Source organism: Theropithecus gelada, chromosome 4 (assembly GCF_003255815.1).
Source record: "Theropithecus gelada isolate Dixy chromosome 4, Tgel_1.0, whole genome shotgun sequence".
Classification (NCBI taxonomy): domain Eukaryota; kingdom Metazoa; phylum Chordata; class Mammalia; order Primates; family Cercopithecidae; genus Theropithecus; species Theropithecus gelada.
This window is the reverse complement of record NC_037671.1, coordinates 98,034,387-98,050,591: the sequence shown is the minus strand read 5'-3', so window position 1 is coordinate 98,050,591 and position 16,205 is coordinate 98,034,387.

Here is a 16,205-nt window from a genome sequence, read left to right as displayed (position 1 = left end):
TAAAAATACAAATTAATATAGCAATGAGATACCTTTTTGCCTTCAAACTGATAGATATCATTTACACTGATAGTGCCTGTTGTTGGTGAGAGTTCTTGAAAACAGGCAATCTCAAATAGCTATTGGTAGGAGTGTGAAGTCATACAGTCTTTCTGGAGGACATTTTAATAAATATAAAAAGCTCTAAAAGTATTCATTCTTTTAATCCCACATTTCTACTTTGAGGAATGAAAGCTATACAAAGAGATAAATATCCAAGGATGCTTATCACAGCATTATTAAAATAGCCCAAAATTATAGTCATCTAAATGTCCAACAGTAGAGAATTGTTAAAAAAATTAGATTGTAAACATATTTTGCTATATTTTAAAGTCATTCAAATCACACTGTAGAACTGTCAATGCGTGGAGAAATGTTCACAATGTATTAATTTAAAATACCTAAATGATGTGGAAGTGTATTAATATGTGTGTATTAGTCTGCTTGGGCTGGGCTGGCATAACAAATACCATCGATTGGGTGGCTTACACAACAGAAATTTATTTCTGGTAGTTCTGGAGGCTGGAAGTCCAAGATCAAAGTGTCAGCTGATCTGGTTCCTGGTGAGGGCTGTCTGCCTGGCTCGCAGATGGCTGCCTTCTTGCTGTGACCTCACGTGGCTTGGGAGGGGATGTGGTGGGGAGTTCTCTGGTATCTCTTCTTATGAAAACATTAGTCCTATCAGGTTAGGGCCCTGCCCTTTTGACCTCATTGAATATTAACTACCTTCCACAGGCCCTATCTCCAAATACACTGGGTCTTAGGGCTTCAACATTTGAATCTGGGGAGAGTACATAAACATTCAGTTCATAATAACACATATATTGTCAAATAAACAGTGTATGCTCTATATGCGTGGAAAGAAGCCAGAAGGATATGCATGAGGTATATCAAAATGTTAACAATGTTTGTGTTTGGGTAGTAGGATTAAGGATAGTTTACATTTTTTTCTTTCTTTGTGCATCTGTCAATTCAAAATTATCTATTGAAAATGTATCAGAAAAACACTATAAACAGCATATGTGTTTTTAATTTCAACACCATAGCACCAGCCCTCACTGAGCAGACCATGTGCAGAGCAGGCTGCCCATTTCAGGGCTGGCCTTGGAATCGCTCTGGGCAATGTATGCACAGCACAGTAGGGAACAGAGAAACTTGCTGAACTTCCGAAGGAACCCATAAGAGATAATACAAAGACAAAGCTTTCATGGGATTTCAAGAAACAGCTACTTTTCTAGGAAAGCCTTATTATAAATGGGGCTTCCGAAGAATATGAAAGCCAAATAGGAATAACTAACGCTTGAGTGGCACTTTTAACTTTTCCAAAGCACTCTCCCATTTATTAATTCATTTGATCTTCATAACAACTATGCAGGCAGGGCGTCTATTAGTATTCCTATTTTAACAATGAAGACATAAAGGTAGAGAGCGATTAAGAGGCAAACTCCAATCACAATTAGCAAAGTGGGATCCAGATGTCCCAGCTCTTAGTCCAGCGCTCCTGCCCCTGCCTGGGCACCCTCACACATAACACAGCCTCTGGGAAAATCTAGGATCTTTTCAGCTTTTATTAAAAGAAAAAAGTTCCTTAGCTTTCTTGTGAAAAGAATGAAGCCAATAGGGCTGTAAGAAATAATATAATTCAAAAGGCAAAATAGAGCCTGCTATCACCCAGACGGAAGGTTTTGCAGCTAGCGTGTTTTGTAGTTATTTCTGGTCTTAAGAAGGTGTCAGTTTTTTCATTGACTGTGTACTGTTGCTCATTTGCCCTGAGACCCAGACAGGTAACAACTCTTTAAAAGCTAAGTGTAGTGAATCCCACCATGGTAAAGTGCTTTAGGGACAGTGAGTTGAGTGACTAGTTGTGTAATATAAAATTATATGGTCCTAACGTCCATCTTAATTAACAATGATTTCCTATCTAAGGACATTGTTTTATATACTAGATGACTTCACGGTTCTACTTAAATGCAGTGTAAGAATATAATCTAAATCATTTTTTTTTTGTTGTTTAAAACCCTCAAATATGGCAGCTTGGGAGATAGTTTACAACTCTATTTTTAATGAACTGATTTAACTATAGATATTATAACTGCAAATAAAACACATTTACAAAAAGCTGTTGTCTTTAGAATTGTAAATCTGGCAAGGTTTTTAGCAGTAGAATCTTAGATAAATAAAAAGTTGCATCTTTTTAAACTGTGGGTGTTAATTGGGCTTTTCTTATCATCATGAAGAGTAAAAGCAGATGTTGATCTGAAACAATGCCTTATCATGCATAGTGGTCCTAAGGGAATGCATTTTCTTTGATGCCCTTATTTTTTCTGATTTATTATCAGCCAGATTTACCTGCTGGTCACATACTTATTCTGACTTGGAAATACCAACCAATGGTAATTCAGGAGATAGCTATTACTAGAGAGAAAGTATCCAACAAGAATGTCACAAACGTGTTTTGTCAGTGGACTATAGCTGTGTCAAGGTGAGATAAACTAATCGTTTCACCTTGACGTGCTAAATTAAGTAGTGTGAAGAAATCAGAAGACAATGGTGAATAAAATGAGCTGAGTGAATAACTTGCTATTTCCTTGCATAAATAAATTTTTTGTGATGATTAGAGCTTAGTGAATAAGTTCAGGGGTGGGGGTGGGAGAGGCAATTATTTCACATAACAGAAGAAAGCATCTATAATTATTTCATGATGACTATTTAGAGTCAAACAGAAGTTATCAGAACGGATGTAGTTGTAAATTTATTTAGTAAGCTAGGAAAGGCAGACTTTGCTGTTCAAACTCTGAAAAGTTGTATTCAAACCCATATCTTTCCAAATGAAAAAGAAATACTATAAACATGGTCATTTAGGAGAAGATCAAGTACTAAGGGAATGAATGTAAATACTAGAACCTGTTGGGTTTAAAGCAAGTAGTAGAAGAATGAACAAAAACAAGAAAGCTTGCTCTTGTCTTCCTCTCTTTCTTGATTGTACTCTTTTTCTCCTTCATTTAGTTCATTTCACTTCAAAGACAGTATTTATTGAACATTTTCTAAGTTCAGGGTCCCATGCCAATAGGCACTGTGAATGCAACAGAATCAGTTACTACACACCAGGAACTCTAGGTAGAGAGGTAGTTCTAGTAGATGAATTTCTTGCTTTATTTAAGTGCTGCCCAATTGGGAGATTTTCCACAACAGATTGGATATGAAAAAGTAGCCTCAAAGCAGCTAACCAAGGCTGAACAAAACAAATACATATTACTAGATAAAATGTTGATGAGCAACAGCTTCTTCTTGGGAGTGTCCAGTTAGCGTCTCCCTCAGCTGTGTGTGCACATGTCTGTACATGTACATGTACATGTGTACATGGATATGTGAGTGAGCACATGTCTCTGCTTATGTATGTATTTCTGTGTGTGTATATATATATGTGTGTGTGTGTATATATATATATATGTGCCTCTAGTAGATCAACAGTCAGTATGGCATGGAATCTTGCAAGGTTAAGTGTGTAAGTCCAGGACTTTAATAATTCTGCTTTTATATTACTATTTATTCTATTTCTAAAGTTGGTGATTTTCCATTGTGTATGTATTCTAACAGAAAGCTTCCCCAAATTTCCCTCATTTACCTTGTTCCCACTTGCAGGTTTACATTATGCCAACATTTTGGTTGAAACTTCTCTTGCCTACCCTAACTCTCTTTGGTTTATATTCTTTTTTTTTTTTTTTTTTAACCAATCCTAACTAAAAAAAAAACTTTACTAAAGCTAGTGCAGCACACATGTACTTGGAATTTTTTTGCTTTCCTTACAGAGGAGCAAGCTGACAATGTCACTGAGAGTTGTAACATTGCATTTTTTCCATTGAAATGGGGCAAAGCAAGGTCAAATGCCAAACCTATTATGCTTGGCTGCTGCTTACAAGAGTGTAAATTCAGGTTTCCTGCTTAGCACCATATAAGGGTTATGACAAGCTATTGTCATAGGAAGGGTACTGGGCTTAGGCTATGTAGTGGAGGGAGTCTTCCTGGAGGAGGCACTGTCTAAACTGAGATGTGAACGATGAGTAGGAGCTAGCCAGGCAAAAGGGAGAGGAAGAGGGAGAGAAAGCACATTTCAGGTAGAGAACCCAACAAGGGTTATTTCAGAGGTTAGAGAAAGTTATACATTTAAGAAGCTTGTATTAGTTTGCTAGGGCTGCCATAACAAAAGGCTGGGTGGCTTAAACAACTGAAATTGATTTTCTCAGCATCCTGGAGGCTAGAAGTCTAAGATTAGGTTGTCAGCATGGTTGGTTTCCCCGAGACCTCTCTCCCAGGCTTACAGATACCTACCTCCCCTCTTGCTGCCTCTTCACATGGTTTTTTTAATCTGCACACTCATATCCCTGATATCTCTCCTTTTGTGTTTAAATTTCTTATTCTTATAAGGACACCAGACAGATTGGATTAAGGCCCATTTTAACAGCCTTGCTTTAACATAATCATCTCTTTAAAGGTTCTGTCTCCAAATACAGTCACATTCTGCATTTGTACTCCGGTGCATAAATACTGGGGATTCAACATATGAATTTTGGGGGACACAACTCAGCCCCATAACACAGCTTAATGCAAAATTCAATATTATCAAAGCACTTATTAAAGACTAAATATATGCCTAAATCTTACAATCAAATCACAACATCAAACACATCAATATTCTGAGACAACTCAAGAGACTGCATTAACTGTTTCACAAGGAACTACTGGTCTATCTCCTCTCCCCTCCAAATGGAACTGAAGACAATACATTTTCTACATGAGTTGAAGATCTGGGGTTAAAAACATCTTAGCAACTTGATAGTAGCAGTTTCTGGAATATTTGTTAGACAAACAAAACCTCTGCTTTAAACCTGAAGGACTTTGGGGAAGAACTAACAACACTACCATGTGTGATTCTTGTCCAAGCACCTAGAGTGACATTGCCATGAAAAGGCCTGTTGGCCAAGAGTTACTTTTGTCAGCTGATGACACAGTGTGCCATCATTTTTATTAAGACTAAAGAAAGTCGGTACATGTATAGAGCATATGCCTGTCTGGGTAAACTTGTAACGAAAAAGGTAATCACAAATAAGGTTTGGGCCTTTGGGGCATATCATGATGGTCTAACTAAGAGAGTGACCTCTGCCTGAGCTGTCAAGAGACCCAATCTGAGTACAAGTTCTGCTGCTTAGTGTGATCCTGATGTCACTTTTGGCACTGATATTCTGTGATTCTATAGTCCTAGTATATCAAGTCATGTCTGAAAAGGATCACAGCTAAAGAGTTAAGGCTGTACTTATTCTTTGTCAACATCTCCAATCCCGAACGATGAGGTGATGTCAGAAAGCTGGCCTCACATGCCCCCAGCCCTGAGACCGTGGGGATGGCACTATTAATGGTAGGACGCCTCGCTTTTCTTTTCTGGGCCTCTGGGCACTAGGCAGTGAAACCGTGCAAAACTTAGAAAGCTCTTGCCTGCATGATTTATGGCTATAGCCAGTTCTTTATTCCCTCACTTTCATAAGCACCATATTCTCTTAGAAAACTTAGGGGAAAATCTGCCAATCCTGGGCTATTTTGGGGTTTCTTCATCATCTCTTGACCTTTGATTTGACAAGCCAAATAGCGAAATGAAAAATGGGCTCTGTAGTCTTGCCCGTGATTACCAGCCAGGACAGGCAGCATCCGGAAGGAAAAACAAAAAAGCCACCAAGCATTTGGAGTAAAAGGCTCTGAGCTAGTAGCAAAGGAGGAACTTGAGAATTTGGACACAATGTCCCAATAAAGGAAAGTAAATTATTTTAAGTTTGACAAATTTTGTTTCTAATTTGCATCTATCTTTGTGAGATAGAAATGGAAGCTTCAGGAATTGCTTGCTGTTTTAAGTGGCCGTCTGCATCAGGCACATCTTAAAGGGTAATTTTGACATTCTTGACTTCTATGGGAATGAGCCTATTGGGTCTATATAATCTACTTGGTATTATTAATATCTTTAAGATAGTCTGCAAAGTTAACATTTTAAAATTGTGCTTACCAACAATCATCATTTTCCTGTATCATGTTGTAATTTCATATGAACATCAAGGTATTTCAGTATTGTTGACAGTTTTCCATTCTTGCTATATATAACATGTCTAAATTTGAAAGTGAAAGCAAAGTAATGAGGAAATTTGCAAAGCACAGAAATATATTCTACTCATTCCCTTCCTGAATTTTTCCTTGCAGGTAAGGAAGAAGGTGCAATGTGCCAGTTAATCTATTTAAATGAAACCATAGCTTTTTAAGATTTGAGGGAAAATATTTTTCAGACATTTACATGCATAAACAATTGCTCTATGAAAGCTAAACTTAGTCATACAATCTACCTAGATCTTTAGAACATGCGCATACATTAAACCACTTCAAAATTAATAAAACTCTCTAAATCATGCATAGCGCAGAGGGTGAAAAAAGTTGATAACAGGAACTGCTGCCTGGCTGGTGCTATGAATTTGGTAATGCACTGAGAGCAACCCTATGGCTATGCACTAGAGAAGATCATAATAAGGTATAATTGTTGCTTGCTCATTTGTTCGAACTCTAAAACTATATCAAATAACACTTAATTATACACATAGAATACCATTACAGCAAAGAACTCACACTTGAATAGCTCAGTATAAGTGAGGACATTTAATATTATTTGGCTCCAATAGGTGCAAAAAAGATACAAAGTAGCAGCTGCTAATTAATCTGGAGTTCTAGGTTTGCAACCTCAAAAGAAAATCTAAAGAATATTTCCTGGAGTTTGAATATGTAAAGTTTTAACTGCTCCATCTGGTACATGCCCTCTGATTACCCACAATGTTGGCTGGCAGTTTGAGGGACGCATTTGATAGCCAGCCAAGTTTAAAGGTCTATTGGAGGTAAAACAATGCCCACCCTTTAACAAGAGTGCCATTGTTCCTTAACAATGAAGCTCTCTGGCTTATTTGAATGTCAACAATTCAGAAAAGTTGATGTTTGGAGCCATCAAATAAAATGTTTTTGTGAAACAGTTTATTATTTCAGTGGTAATTATTTGAATCATTCATGGTAAAGGATGTTTGCTAATGAGAGCTTGGCTGCTGTAAATTCCAGAGAGACTGAATGCTCTTTGTGCTGACAAAAAGACCCAAATCACTGGAGAGCGACTGACTGGACAAATCATTCATCTATGCAAATGCCAGCCGAAATGGTCAGATGCATTTATTACCCTCCTCATTATAGTAAACAAGGCAGGAATCGTGACTGGCAGTTATCAACTTGCCCTGAAGTATGATTTGTTCTCCTACCACTATTTAAATGAGAGGAAAAAAGGCATGCCACCAGGGACTTTGTTGGTTTATAAAAGAGTAAATGTCACATAGCCTAGTGCTTAAAGACTTTTGATTGACAAATGTTTTATTTGACATATCAAACAATGATGGTTTTCATATCAAATAGTCCATATTTGTTAGCAAAAATCTTAACCCCTTGAAGTTTGGCCAATGCTTTTAGCTCGCTTCTGCCAATGCTTAGAAACTAGAACACAGATGGCAAGTTACATTAAAGGCAATACCAAATATCTCTACACATAATGTGCAAAGACCTAAAAATACTCTGCATTGGGTGACAGAAATGACACAGTGTTTTATCACAACACATATAGTGTAAAATGTTCTTCTGAACTGATAATGCAAATTAAAGTGATGTTGACCTACTTGCACTTACTAAGTATTCTTCTGCTGTTTAGTGCAAGATAAGCTAAACATTAAAGAATTTATACAGCATATGTCACAGTGAAATCTAAATTGTCTGGTGTAACTCTTCTTAAATGTCACAACAGTGTCACAACACGCTCAGGGTTTCAGAGCTTACAGTTAAAGCCACAGCACCCTTACATAACCCCTTGTTCTCGTGTGCTCAAAACTTTTCCCTTCTTATTTCCTGTGACTTCAGTTTTATAGGCTTCATTTCAGCCTGGTTGATATTTACAAGTATACCTCATAATACAGAAGCATGCCAGGCAGATATGTGAGCTTATAGAATTTGTAATTGAGGTTGTCACTTGATAAACATCATATGACAACTTGCCTGGGAGACACTTAGGGCGATGTGTTCCCACACATGCTCTCCTCTCCTTTGTTGCTATATTTTAGGCTGTCACCACTGCTGGAGTTTGGTGCCTCTTCATTCTCTGAACTGCAATGGAATTGTTCATTTTCAAAAGCCAGAAGTAACTACAATCACTGGAAAAGGTTCTAAACAAACCTAAAACTGTGGTTTGTTTTCCTAGCATAGAATACGATATGAAATTTTCATGGAAACGAAAGGTTTTTCAGGCCATTGTGTTTCATTCAGTTAAGCTGACGTATTTTTTTTGCCTTGAGTATTATATTTCAAAACATAAAAATACGTTTAGTAGTCTTCACTGATATAATTTGAGTATTTAAATATGCATTTTATCAGAAGGAATAATAGCATCCCTCCTTTAAAATATGATTATAAAAGTTTGGTGGTTCTTAAGTAAAATCACATCATCTTGGATTTGAACTTTGTCCATAGAAACATTTCCATTTTATGATAAGTTGTAATCACAAAAGAGAATATAATTGTTAGGGGATAACAGTTATTCCTAATGCTCCTGCTTCCTTCCATGTGCGTGGGGGGGGGCGTCCATTAGGAAACCCTCGGCCTATGTTGTCCCCATCACTCAGTGGTTTCTGGGCCTGGTGCACTTGGGAAAAGACTAACCTTTTCTCTGACTGTCACTTTGGGGTACATCTGCCTGGAGAAAGCATGAGCTCTGATCTGCCCCTGGAGTGGGAAGGTTGGATCTTCAGCTCCTCCTGACACTGAGTGTGTAAATCTGCCTAATTCTGGGTGCAGCATTAGGAAGCCCACAGGAATGCCATGGTCTACAGTAGTTCCATTGGAAATTTGAACATTATCCCCTTGACTCTTTTATCTCTCAGTCAGTTCAGAACTTGGATGAGCAGGAGAAGTATATTAATATTAATGTACAATGAAATTTGTTTCATTAACAAGGTTTTGAGAACATATTTCTTCTGTACAAGATGGCACAAATGAATTAAGAAAGTCTGGACTCAGCTGGCTCTGGTAAGTTCAGGGATTTGGGGGTTGAACAAGAAAGAGATGGGATCATGAGAAGTAGTAACACAGAATAAAGTTACTGGGTAGTGCCCTGATAGGGCTGCATGAGAGGGGAAGTCCCTGCTAGCGAGAGACCTTCCAGTAAGAGCAGCAAGAGGCCACCACCTAAAAGGGGTATAGGGCAGGGAAACTCACAAGGGAGAGTGGAAAATCAGAGAGGGGGCTTCCATGTCTAGGTGATGTTGCTCAGCAACAAGGTGGGGTGTTTCGAGGTCAGAGAACTCTGAAAGGCAACAGAGTTTTGGCATCTTTTATAGCTACAGGCTTTGTCTTATCTATGGCGAGCAGATGTTGGGTGCAGTTTCACGGAGTATATAAGTAGGTAGACTCTGAATGGCTAAAAATATGTTTATTTGGACTATATTTAATGGATGTGAGGGAATTTGGGTTTGCTGTTGGTGGGTTTTGGGCTAATGGTTCCAGCCTACTGTGAGGAAGTAACATTGGAGTCATTCTAGGCTAATAAAGAGGACCTGTCTCTGGCTCATTTATATAACACTTGCTCAGTCAAATTTCATTTCTTTTAGAGGATATATATATAAAAAAAGCACTAGGCTTTGTTCTCTAACTCACTAAAATTTCTCTGGGTTGGGAGATTTTGGCTTAAGCAGAAGGGAATATAAAAGGTCCAAAGTGAAAGCACTTTTCTGATCAAATGAAAACTTGTAGTCCTGAAATCACACTATATACATGGCTACCTATTTCACTTTCCGTATGGGCTGAGAAATACATTTCTTGATGGAAAGCTTCCTGAGGGCACACTGTTTCAGATCAATGGCATTTGCTTTGGCTTCAGCTATCGACTTTGCAGTTTTTCATTGACAGTGAGATTCCATGTATGAATTTGTCTAGTCGAACCTGGACTAGACCAGCTATTTTTCTTACACTGTCGGTAGTCAAACCAAACCCTGTCTTTTGGTTTGTGGTTAAAGCTGCTCCTTAAAGAAATAACCATCTTCGTCACATGGCTTTTGCTGAAGAAATGGTTTCATCTTGCATGGTAATTTCTGTCTATTGCTATTGATGATAAGTATGACATAGTGTTACTCTTCTGGTTTATGCCCCAAACACAGCCTTCATCTTCCAACTATGAGTGTCTTCATCCAATTGACTCTGCCTATTGAAATTCTACTCTCTGAAATGTTACCTTGGTCACCTTTGGATGACAGGATTATGAGCACTGAGATTATTTTTGCTACTTTAGCCCACTTTATATTGTCTTTATGCTTTGCTAAGTTTCATTTTATAATTAAGAAAAGACTATGAAGCTATAAATAGAAAATACTCAGATTCAAATGATGTCATCAGTTACTGCTGGACTATGCTTTATTTATGTTGATCTTATTCTCAGACTTACATTCTTTTCATTTATGCAAGATGGCTGCCGACTGTCCCTGGGATTACAGTCTTCCTGGCTCATGCCCAACAGGAAAATGTGAGAGTGTTGGTTCCAGTATTCTCATTAAAAATCCTGAAATTTACTTTTTTGGACCAGGTTAAGTCATGAGTTTATTTGAACCAACCACTGTGGTCATGAAATATGATATACTGCTTGACTTAGGCCTGGGACTACCCCCTAGAGCCAGGAGGAAGCCTCACCTCACCCCGACAATGAGAACTGGGCATAGGGGAGAGAAGCATCACTAGTCAGGAATTATCCAGTGAAGAACAAATTTCCACTCTGTGTTTTGGCCACCTTCATGTGAAGTGGCCAAAAGAATAGTTACTAACACTACAATGTTGGTAGGATTCTTATGACTCTCTCTACACATACCTGAGTTACCTTTCCTGTGTTGGTGGCTATGATTTTTGTCACAAAGAATTTTAAAAGTTATTTCATTTTTCAGAAGTTCCATATAGTTTCATGTATAGCACCTTGAGTTCCAGTTATTCCAGAACAAAATTTAAAAATAACAATACATTAGCACACATGAAGTTTTGTAAATCATACAGACCTGCTAAGTCAACTGTTGATAGATCTACAATGGGAGACTGAATATACAAACAGGCAATAGCCAGGTTGTGTATAAAAATAGAACTCTGGCCCACAGTGTGCAGCAATCACTCCAGGAAACTAACTCATTATCTGCAATAACCAGCATGGAAGCCAGTCTGCTGTAAGTCAGATTTGTAGGAAGTAAGACCACCATCTCTAGCAATTGATTCTGGAAGCCAAATAATAACCTTTGTAACAACTGGCCCCAAATGGCCAGGATTTGATTAGTAACAGACAGCTTTATAGTTTTTCTTCTTGCTCCCAACTTAGGACCAACCAGAGAAAGCCAAATTTGAACCCTTAACCAATCATGTGGGATATCTCAGTTTTAGTTGGTCTACCTACAGCTTCCCCATGCCAACAACCTCCAATCAGAGCATACCTAAAGTTTTGTTGTTGTAGTTATTGTTTTTCTCAACTATAAAGCTTTCCCATTCTTCTGCCTGCCTGTGAATCTTTGCCAAAATGCAAGTGATGGTGGCTGACTCCTTCGATATGTTATAGCAAGTCCTGAATATAGAGCCTTTGTTTGTTCTCTTACCAATGGTCTTTATTTATTTCCATAAGTTACTTGAGAAACCACCTAATCAATTAAAGCATGTATCCTCTAGTCTTTTGTATGCCTGCAAAGAAATCTGTAATTCTGTTCACTAGAATGGTATTTTTCAGTTACATAGTAGCAGATGTTTAAAAATATTAATTCTGGCAGAGTCCTCATATTGGCATCTCTATTTTACAAATGAAGTGACCTAAAACCACTAAACTGAGTTACTTATAATGAATAAAAGGCAGAGTTAGAATTTGAACTTGACAGTTTTGTTTCACAACTGATCTTTAAACAAACAGATAATAGAAACTATAAGAGAAAAATAGGGCTAAAATTAGATTTCTATTTTTATATCAATGTCTGAAGAGAGAAAAGATTGAAGTTTATAAAATAAAGAAATAAATCTATACCATGGATATCCTCTGATATTTGAAAGGCGACATTAAGACAAATGAAATAAATTGCTATTTTATTTGGATGACATAAAACATATTTCTTAGTTGCTGTGTTCTTTGAACTGGTAAAGGATAATAGGAAAGTGGAAGAATTGTGTAGTTAAGCAAAAATCAAAGGCCTACCTACTTACTTCCCAGGACTGATTATATCCATCTTAGCAATCATGGACAAGCCACTTTATCTCTCTGGACCTCAATTTTCTCATATTCTAAAATGAGGTTTGTAACCTCTATTTGCAGGGATTAAATGAGGTAACATGTGAGAATATCCTCAGTAACTGGCATTTAATACATACTGGTTCCTTTTTCCTCTCTGTTCAGGGTGTTATCACTATTAGAATCATGGCTGTACATAGATGGCATAGTATCATTATTACTGATTTGCCAGTCATTCTCTCTCCAGATTGGATTTCTCCAGGATAGGAATGGAAACTTAGTTACCTCTGTAAAATTAGTGCCTGCTTGGACATAAACACTCTGCAAATGATCACTAATGTAGATAATCTTGGACTTCAGGAAGCACATACTCCACAAGAAAAAATAATGTGTGTGATATGATAAAGGAATGACATAAGACAGCAAAAACTAAAGTGATAAAATGGAAGGCACTGAGTAAATGCACAAAAAAGGGTAGGTGATGTTGGGAAAAACATCACTGGAGATGGATGAGCCTTGAGGTAGACCTTAGCAAGGGAGAGGATTTTGCTACCAAAAAATAGGTACAAAATGTAGTGCAAGAGGAATGTGCAAAGGCTTAGAGGTAGAAATAGACATGCATGTCTCAGAGGAATGCTGAAAATATAAGCTTAACTAGTAGAAAATTCATCTGACAATGAAAAAAAAAAAAGAAGATTGAATAGCTATGGTCACTAATGTAGATAATCTTGGACTTCAGGAAGTACATACTCCACAAGAAAAGAATAACACATGTGATGTAATATAGGAATGACATGAGACAGCAAAAACTAAAGTGATAAAATGTGAGGCACTGTGTTTATGTCCTATCAGGCACTAGTGATACAGAGATAACCGAGTTTCCATTCCTATCCTGGAAAAATTCAATCTGGAGAGAGAATGACTGGCAAATCAATAATGATGATACTATGCCATCAATGTACAGCTATGATTCTATTTAATCTGTTAAATCGGGTCTTGAGTTTGTCAACAAGCATATCTGAGTACCTAATAATTGCCTGTGCTTGCAACAGCCTACATCCTCTGATAAACAAACAAAAGAAAGTCATTACATAAAAACAGACTATTCAAAGAGTAGAGCCAGAGTCCCTACAAAGACTCCCAAAGCCCTGCTGATCTGACCCTCCATGGTGCTGCCCTGACTGCCTCTCCTTCCACTATCCTCCTGGCCTGCTCCGGTCCACTCACACTGGCTTCCTGTTTCTGGAATATTCGAGGCAACGACCCACAGTAGAGTCTTTGCACTTGCTATTCCCTCTGCCTGGAATGCTCTTTCTTTCTGGCATTTCCTTCACATCCTTCAGGTTTGTTCTCCTTTCTCACCTCCAGGAGGTTGGCTTGATCTCCACCTTTAAAACAGCAGCACCTCCACCCTACCCTACTCTCTTTATTCCTTCCTACCCTGCTCTACATTTTTTTCTTCTCAGAGCACCAATCACCTCCTCACCTACCATAGATGTACTTATTTGTCATGCTTATTTTATATCACCACCCTAGTTTAAGCTTCATGAGTGGGAAGTCTGAGTTTTGTTCACTGAGGTATACTGACTACCTGGCACAGGGTAAGCCTCAACAATCAATCATTCAGCGAATACATGAAGAAATAGAAAATATTCAGTTTTACCAAATGAAAACAAGAATGAGGTTCCAGATTCAAGTAAACCCTCTGTCTAGTAGTCAGTTTTAGGATTATTGTTATTTTAGCATTTTAATTTAAGATCCTGACCATTTTACATACTCAGACCTATACAGAATCTGGACTTGTATTTTTTTCACTCATTTACTCCACTGGAAGTCACTTGAACTTTATAGAAGTTGGAGAAAAAAAGAGAAAATAATAGAGGGCCACAGATTTCACACTGACATTAGCTGCAGCCAAGGAGACAAATGTGGAACGGAAAGCCCTCAATCAATGAACTTGGTTTCAAATGTGTATTAAGAAAGACTGAAGTCTTAATTCCTTTTCTCAGAAATGAAGAAAGGTCAGGAACCTTGGTGACAGAATTTTGTTTGATCTTTCAGCTGAGGTTTCCAAGTGTTTTCCAGATATTTAAATGTGGATGAAAGGTCAAACATCTTGAACTAAAAATTACAACTAGGCTTTAAAACTTGGTGCGTTAAACACTTACACAAACTAAATCGTCGTTCATCAGGGAGCAAGAGTAACTTAGAAACAAAAGCTATGACACTTACACATTGTCAGCACAAATGGTAATTTGGCAATCAGCTTAATTCTGGGTAAGAAAACTTCTTTTCCCAATGGGGATAACGGTTCTAAGTGTAATGAGAATCTTGTGCCAAATGGAAGAAAATAATTTAATCGTACACTAAAAATTCAAAGAGAAGTTTCTTATTAGGATGAATAATATTATTTACCCATGGTACTCCAATCATGTGCCTTTGATACTTTAGATAGGAATTAAAAATTGAAACACAGGAGTCATCTTTAACTTTTGTTTTTTACTTCTTAATACGCTGTATTATATTAATCAATCATCAGAGTTTATAAACTTTTCTTTTGAAATAGAGTGGGCTAGGTCAAGCAGCTCCCTCTCCACCTCCACGTCATCACTATCTCTGTTCCTATCCTCGGTCACCACAGCCACAGACCATTTGCTGTGTCCCCACGAGTGGCTCAGGAGCTCAGACTCTCCCAAATTACTCTTTTGAAAATTTACTAGTGCTTATACCTGTCTTTTGCTCTGGGCAGGTGGTGGGGTCTGAATACCTGAGATCAGTCATATGTCACTGCACGCCTATAAGACTTCAATAGACTAAATGATCTATATGTGGAAACTTAATTCCTAACGTGATATATTTGGAGGTGGGGCCTTTCGAGGTGATTTGGTCATGCCAGTGGAACCCTCATGAATAGGATTAGTGCTCTTATATAAAAGGAACCCCAGAGCACTCCCTTGCCCCTTTCTGCCGTTGAGGTTAGAGTGAGAAGGTACTGTCTATGAAGATATTATGAACCAGAAAATGGCCCTTCTCCAGATACTGAATCTACTACTGCCCTGATCTTGACCTTCCCAGCCTCCTGAACTGTGAGAAATAAATTTCTGTTGTTTAAAAGTGCTGTGGTTTGTCCCCACCAAAAGTCATGCTGAAGTTTAATTGCCAGTGTGGCAGTGTTGGGAGGTAGAGCCTAGTGGAAGGTGTTTGGGTCATGGGAATAGATTAATGCCTGTTAATCTTTGAAGTAAGTGAGTGAGTTCTCACTCTCTCAGGACTGGATTCGTTCTCTCAAGAATGAGTTGTTATAAAGTGACTTGTTTTGTCTCTCTTGGCACATTCCACTTGCCTTTCTGCTTACCCACCACGTCTTGATACAGCACATGGCCATCACCAAAAGCTGAGCAGAGGCTGGCACCTGAACTTTCCAGCCACCACAATCATGAGCTAGAAAAACTTATTTTTTTTTTTCTAATAAATTACCCAGCCCCAGGTATTCTGTTATAACAACACAAAATGGACTAAGACAAGAAGTCACTCAGTTTATGGCATTTTGTGATAGCAGCCTGAACAGACTAAGACAATGACTGACCCCAGTAAAAACGCTGAACCCAAGACTCAGTTGAGTTGCTTGTTTAACAACACTTCATATATGTTGTCACCCATTGTTGCTGGGAGAATTAGTGTGTCTTTGTGCAACTCCATTGGGAGGGGATACCTAGAAGCTTGTGCCGGGTGTTTCCTGAACTTTGCCCTATGTCTTTTTTCCCTTTGTTGATCTTTATCTGTATCTTCTTAATGTGATAAACCATAATTATAAGTATATTAG